This window comes from Eumetopias jubatus, unplaced genomic scaffold (genome assembly GCF_037043125.1).
Source record: "Eumetopias jubatus isolate StellerSeaLion01/CBP00866 unplaced genomic scaffold, mEumJub1_p1.0 scaffold_15, whole genome shotgun sequence".
Lineage (NCBI taxonomy): Eukaryota > Metazoa > Chordata > Mammalia > Carnivora > Otariidae > Eumetopias > Eumetopias jubatus.
In genome coordinates, this window is record NW_028274821.1 from 27,791,710 (window position 1) to 27,799,461 (window position 7,752).

Consider the following 7,752-nt stretch of genomic DNA (forward strand, 5'->3'; position numbering starts at 1 on the left):
CCAAGCTGAGCACTTAAGATTTGTGTACTTTACAATGTGTATGTTATGCTTCAATAACAAAATTATATTTTTCCTTTTTTTCATTGAATCTCTGAAGTCTGTTCATTTTTTTCTTCATTTCAAACATTTACATTTTCTTCATTTTCTTCATTTCTCAATTTATCATTTGCTCTATAGCTCTCTGAGTTTGGTCAAGATCCCAAGCAGCTTTGTGTGACAAGTGTAAAGGGTATCGAGTCCAGTGCTTTCTGGAGTAAATGGTCCTTGTCCCCACGACCCTTTAGAGCTTGGACTGCAGTGGTTTCAGGTACTTGAAGACTCATGGACCTCTGATTTGTTCAGTGAGAATTTCTTGGCCCACTCAAACAAATTCTCATAACACGTTCCCATCGTAACGGCCAAGCAAGAGCCGAGTGTCACATCCTGAAAATCAAACACATCCACCAAAGCAACAGCATCTGGGCAAATTGCAATCAGCAACTCCTTTATGCGCTGATTTACTTGGGTAATCTGAGACTCTGTCATGATGCTTCCCTGAAGAAAATCCCCTGCCTTCTGACTGATTCCATACAGACAATACAAGAGACATAAATTCCTTAAGACGGTGTGGACAGATTTATCTCGAATTTTGAGGAGTTTTTCTGAAAAGAGCTTAACTGCCACATAGTGGCAATGTGCCTCGCTGGCTTGAACAAGGTCAACGGAAGTTAGATTCCATGCTACCTCCTTGCTTTTTCTGTGAATCACTTCATTTTGAAGCTTTTTTGCAGCAAGTTCTACCAATCTGGCTGCACGAAGGCTGTACGCTTACGTTAGGCTGTCGGGGCTGTCGATGTCCACCAGTTGGCCACACTGCCACCTGCTGCAGCTGGATGTGCTGAGTGGGCGGGCCATTCAAGTAGGACCCCATGCCGCACACCAACTTCCCTGAGTGCACTTGGTCATAACTTTTCATCAGGAACCTAGCCATCTGCAGCATCATGACAGTGGTCTCTCCTTCAAAGGTACAGGTGGGGGTAAAAGTGACATAGATATTTAGAAGGCCACTGCAGTGAGGGCAGCCATGTCCGCCACATGCCATCTGACAGGCTTCGATAGCAGCATTGGTTGTCCAGGAAGTGAAAGCCTTCAGGCCGGCAGTGAGGGCGTGGAGCTCAGGCAGTTCACTCAGATCCCCTTGGCCAATGTCCTCATTAATTCGATGGTAGGTCTCCTTCATGTGCGCACCTACAAACTGGAAGGCATAGGCAGTGGCCAGGAGTGGGAAGAGTTTATACTGCTGGGTCTGAAAATCCAAAATCTGTGGTTCTGGTGCACCTGGCTTGATTTCAGACTGGTGCCTCACAGCGCTGTATCGGATGGCAATGGGGCAAGCCTTGGACAGAGACCGAGCAGCTTCTCCTACAAGAAAGGACCTGACAAACACCAGGGTCCCGCAGGTCAGCTTGTCACTCACAGGTTTCAAGTACGTGCCATCAGGCTTCACCTGGGCATACTTCATCAGCATGTTTTCTCTGGGAATACGATAATTGTCCATCTTCAGGTAGCCCTTATCCATCTCATCAGAGCCAAATTTGGGGCCGATATCTCCCACGGTAATACCTGGCAAAGGCTTATGGGTCCCAATTTCACGAAGAGGTAGGATAAAGGCATGTAATCCGTAGCATTTCCCCCTTAGTGATGAGTTAGGCAAGAACTATTGCATAATTTGAAGTCTTCCCAAGTCCACCAGGCCACCACTTGATGGAGGTCACAGTAGCGCTGTTGAGAATGAACTCCTGAGTTTCAGGATCGTTAAGTGGCTGTGGTTTCCAAGCCTCAGAGATGAGTTCTTTTTAAACCACATGATTTCCTCTGGGTCTGCGATGCCTAACTCCCTCATCTTCTTCACCATGTTGGCACTCTTCCTAACAGCAACCTCGTAATGCTGGCTGCGAGAGAGGAAATTCAAGTCCTCGTGCCGGAAGTCTGGGTCATTCAGGATCAGGTTCTCGATCTCTCCGCGGCGCGGGGTGTTCTCAGGGCTGCCATCCAGGACGTGAGTGAGCAGCTCCGGGTTGAAGGCGGCGACTTCCCGCTCCCTGCGAAGATCTTGGTTCATGGTGGCGACTCGCAGCGACAGTGACGGCAGAGGTTGAAGCAGTGGCGGCGGCGGCGGTGACGGGTGTCCTAACAAAATTATTTTTAAAAAGTCTTTTTTTGGGCGCCTGGGTAGCTCAGGTGGTTAAGGGACTGCCTTCGGCTCAGATCATGATCCCGGAGTCGCGCGATCGAGTCCCACACCAGGCTCCCTGCTCAGCAAAGAAGCCTGCTTCTCCCTCTGACCCTCCCCCCTCTCATGTACTCTTTCTCTCTCTCTCAAATAAATAAATAAATCTTTTAAAAAAAAGTCTTTTTTTGATATGGACTCTGAAAAACAAAATGAGGGTTCTAGAGACGAGAGGGGGGTGGGAGGATGGGTTAGCCTGGTGATGGGTATTAAAGAGGGCACGTTCTGCATGGGGCACTGGGTGTTACACGCAAACAATGAATCATGGAACAATACAACAAAAACTAATGATGTAATGTATAGTGATTAACGTAACATAATAAAAAAAAAGTCTTTTTTTGATTGACAACAGTGTAACACACAGCCCCATGCCTATACACAAGCACAAAGGCAAAGCAGAGAGCTAAAGCAGATTTTCATGTCAAAAGTGAAAGCCCATGCTCAACAGACAAAGCCACTCCCAATAGAGGCACAGTATTTGTGACCCTGGAAGCTTCTGGGAACTAACAGTGGCTAAGCACCTCCTCTGCCCCAGGCAATATGTTGAAGGCTTTTACATATTTTGGTAGAGAATTATAGGTTCTAAAAATCAGAAGAATTTACTAATGACTAGTTCAGTCATTAGTGACACACAAATATCTTATATGTTTTTTAATTTTTTTAATTTAAGTACTATGTTTATGGCTTAAAAGCTCAAATATAACCGCCTTCCCCCTCCCAAAAGAAAGGAATCTAGCATTCCTTGCCTCAGGCTTTCTGTCCTCAATTTCAGCTTTCCAGGGGCAACCACTTCCAAATATTCTTAACGTTTCTTGTGTTATTTAGATCCATATTTCAAAATAACTAGCCAATATACTGCTAATTTCTTGATTCCAACCACCTTTAAGTATTCTTTGTTTTCATATTGTGAAAATTGAGAATTTAGCCTATCTACCTCCCCACATAAATGTCCCATTTCACCCAATAGAGTTGTTAATTTTTTTTAATAAATGAACTTCCATTGCTTACATTATTATGGTAACATGAATATTATTCACACTGAGCCATGTAATGTATTAAAAATACATTCTCTTCTTGTACAAAATTTTGCTTTTTCTGGAGTTAATTTTAAAAAATTCTTTTTAGATTTCTAAGAACCTATCCCCAGTCTCTAACACAGATATTCTACACATCAAGCACTTTATCCGTTGTATCTAGATGTCTGACAGCTTCTCATGCAAAATTTCAGCCAAGTCTCCTATGTACTCCCCACCCTCCGGCCTCCATCTTGCCCTGTCTAGACATTCCTGAGGCTTCTCTGAAGTTCCATGAGTATAGAGGGAACAATCCCACGAGAACACTTGACATAGAAGGCACACAGTGCAGCTGCCCATGATTTCAAGGGACCCCAGATATGCTTTTGGAGGTGGATGTTTGAAGGAAGTTTCGGTGGTCTCTGACACCACCTTCACCTGCATTTCGCTGATTTTTCCTGAGCTCTGCCTCTCTCCCTTCACTTACCCTCTTTGGCTGGCTTTCCACTCGTGGAAGCCCAGGTAATCCTTTCTTATAGGGTATGTGTGTCAGGTTATGTGAATGCAGTGACCCCACAAGTTCTTTCTTTGCCCTGAGTCACTTGGAGTCTGTTCTCTTTTCTCAGTTCATTTTCCTACAACAATCCTTTCCTGGGATGATCATTTCAGGTAACCAGTATAGCTGATGCCCTGCCCTGAGAACAGGCAGGAATAGGAAGAATTCAGAGTGTGTGTGTGTCGGGGGCGGTGGAGTTGGGGGGGGATTATACATTTTCTTACACAAGCCATGCTGACTTCTTTCCCTTCTGCTTGCTCCATTTCAACTTGACATTGATCTTTTTTTTCTCTTCATTGTTTGTCACTCTCCAGAAGTTCATGTTCAAAGGCAGATTATGGATTCCTTCTCATCTTACACACATGACTAGATTGGAAAAAATGGGGCTTGTGGGTGTCCTTGCAAATGTCATGACAGAATAGCAACCAACATCTCACCAGTCCATGAATGGTCCCCATCTCCGTGCAATCCAGCCTCTACCCTCTGATTTGGCATTTCCCCCAATTTTGTATTTCTCTTCTCTACCACTTTTTATTCCCCAGTTGGCTTGAAAGTTTGTAAAAACCAATTGTTCTCTGCTCAATTTTTCACTCTGTAACCTCCAGATGTTTGCTTATCACTCCCAGGCAATTTTTTTTTTTATCCTAAGTCAAACGGCCTTAATTTTTTTTATTAGTTTCAGAGGTAGAATTCAGTGATTCATCAGTTGCATATAACACCCAATGGTCATTACATCAAATGCCCTCCTTAATGCCCATCCCCCACTTATCCCTTCCCCTCATCCACCTTCCCTCCAGACTGCCTTAATTTTTTGAAACTCTAATTTCTGTTTTAATCAGCTTTTAAGGCAAGAATCAAATACTTTCTTGAATCAACAACATTTCTCCCTCAAGCCCCTACCCCCCTCCAATTATTAGCTGGAAAATGCTTTATCCCTTATGTACTGCAAGGAATCAAGAGGTTGGGCAACCCGGACAGTTCTTATCCATTAAAGTGGTCCCAGATGTTTTTTTAAAAATGTGATGATTGTGTGATTTTATTAGTAATTTGCTTTTACTTAAATTAGTGTAATATGTTTTAATATCTTTTTGTTAATACTTTAGATGCTTTTGCAAAAATGTGACATAAGTAGAGAATCATATAATAAACTCCAGGTACTCGTTGAAAAATTAAGTCAGGGACAATCTCATTTTGTCTATACTCTCACTTACTCCCTGACACCAGGGTTATTTTGAAGCAAATCCCAGACATTATATAATTTCAACTCTACATTTTTGCTCTAAGATTTCAAGACTAAAGCACCTTGGTGCCCTAAGGAGTCCACCACTGCGGAGCTGCCTTCCAAGGGACTGGGACTCCTATGTGCTGTGCCAGGTCCTGTGCCTACAGCTGTGGTGAGCTGCACAGCTAGGGTGACAAATTTGTTGAATCCTTAAATGATGGACTTAAGGAGAAAAAGATGATACAGAAGGATAAGTCCCTTCCCAAAGATGTCTGGAAGTTGGGAGGTGGAAGTGAATGGGGAAGAAGCCAAATTCGTGTGGAAAATTACTGGAGAAAAGATCACTGTCATTTTAAATATTTACAAGAGCATCCCACCAACATTTCATGGGGAGGAGGAGCCCTCCCAAGGACAGAAGGTTGAAGAACAGGAGCCTGATTGATGTCCACTCCCAATTTTGTGGCTGAAGTTATAAAGAATGATGACAAGAAGGTCCTTGTGCTGGACTGTCACTATCCAGAAGATGAGGTTGGACAAGAAGAGGAGGACAAGAATGACATTTATCCACCAGGGAAGTGAGTTTTCAGTCCAGTGGCGAGTCTGAACGGAAGGACATGACTTACACACCCAACACTGAGTCCCTGGCCTGGGCTTTCTATGACCACCTAACGTATTTGCTGGTGGACTGCAGGGTGGTGAATGACACTTCTGCGGATGAGTAGGTGGAGCTCAGCACAGCCCTGGAGCACCAGGAATATATTACTCTTCTCGAAGAGCACAACAGTTTTATCAAGAGCTGGTAGAGCAGACAAGACATGAAATACCTTCATTTTACGGAAATATAGAATTATATATTATATTAATAATGTATTATGACATATAACATAATAAGACATATGTTCTCATGTATTAACATATAATGATATAATTCATTCATTCATTATATATTAATATATTGTTATACATTATGCCATTATATGTGTACATATGTATAATATATATAATAATGGTGTTATACATACTATGTAGCAATATATAATAATTATATCTATAATACCATTATCACAAAATATGTAATTTCTTACTATTATCAAATACATCTTCTGTGTTCACATTTCCCTAATTGCCTCATAAATATTTTTTGTTTTATAGTTTATTGTTTGAATCAGGACCATAATAAAGGCAATGAGTTGCAGCAGGTTGAAAAGGCCCCTAAGTTCTCTTTTACCTTACCTCTCTATCTCTTCTATGGGCAATTTATCTGTTGACACACCCAGATCATTTACCCTGTAGACTTTCCCAGCCTGAATTTTGCTGCTTGCACCCCTGTCCCGTCCTTTAAACTATTTATCTGTCCCCGTGTTTCCTGTAAGCTGATAGCTAAATCCAGAGGCTTGCACAATTCAGGTCTGTATCCTGACAAGGACCGTGGGACGCCACCACTTTATGGCAATGTTTCCATCAGCACTCTCATTTCCAAGAATCAGAGTTTGAGATGAGTACATATTTTGGAAAGGATAGATACATTTTTTCTCTCCTTCCCCACTTAATTGGCATTCTTAGATTCTTTGGGACTTGCTTTCTCTGTACTTGTAGGACTAAACTGAAATTTTGGATATATTTTTCCTCCCAGAGGACATTAAGAAGATTAAATTTATGAGTTCATTTCCAAGAAGTCAGAATTTCTAAATCCAAGATCCTCCATTCACCTAGATCCCATCCCAGCAGCGGGCAGTTTCTCCGTCGGACTTCCAGCACGCACAGTAAGCACACGGAGATTTTAACTCTGCAGAATATGTTTTCAAGGAAGAAGCATTTAGCTGTGTTTTCCTGAAAATGAATGTGATTCATTTATCCTTCCATTTCCCACAAACATTTATGTATTTTAGTCTGTGTGGGTGGAGTTTGACTAAAATAATTGTGACGATTCGGGCAATTTGGTTCCCCACTGTTTGTGTATGTATGTGTGTGTCCCTCTGTATCCCCCAAGAGACCCAGCAGAGAGGAATAAACCCTGGCCACCAGCCTCAAGGAGCTTCCAGTCTTGTACATAAGCAAACACCCAGCTAGTTACGGTGCAAAATGTGCCAAAATAAAGATCACACAAGAAGGATGAATAAAGTCCAATGGGGATGCTTAGGAGGGAAGGGTCACAGCCACGGGACAAAGCCTTCTTAAAGAAGGTGGGATTTGGGAAGAGTCTTGCAAGAGAGAGAGGATTTTGACAGAAGGAGGTAGCAAGGACTGGGATGGAGGCAGAAGGTCCAGCGGGACAAAGGGGGGTGGGAAACCGTTGCTGTGTTCAGGCGGACCCCCAGAAAGTGTCTTCCATGGTTCTGAGCTTGGCTGCTATTAGAATCACCCGGAAGATTTGGAAAGCTCCGAGGCCTGGGGCCCTCCTGAGAACAACTGACTCCAAGTCTCTGGGAATGGGGTCTAGGTGTCTCATGTGTTTTGATAGCTCTCCTCCGGGGACTTCAAGGGGCAAGTAGGGAGCCCAACAGGTGAAGGTGGAAAAGCAGCAAGGTCCTGTGGTGGAGGGTTCTGGCTGGCGAGGTGAGAAGTTGGCATGTGGAGCTGGGCCTCCCTCATTTGCAGCTGCTTTGGAGAACCTCATCACAGAGTGGTGAGGATGACAGGCCTGCCAGAAACTCACAGCAATCATCTGACACAATCTTTTTCTTTTGATTGT

At 43.3% G+C, this 7,752-nt stretch overlaps 2 pseudogenes; one reads left to right on the top strand and one right to left on the bottom strand.

Annotated features, from left to right (window-relative positions):
• Positions 1-280: 280 nt before the first annotated feature.
• On the bottom strand, positions 281-2,101 carry LOC114223389 (peroxisomal acyl-coenzyme A oxidase 1 pseudogene; annotated as a pseudogene).
• Positions 2,102-5,198: 3,097 nt separating this feature from the next.
• Positions 5,199-5,863, top strand: LOC114223365 (complement component 1 Q subcomponent-binding protein, mitochondrial pseudogene; annotated as a pseudogene).
• The last annotated feature ends 1,889 nt before the right edge of the window (positions 5,864-7,752 follow it).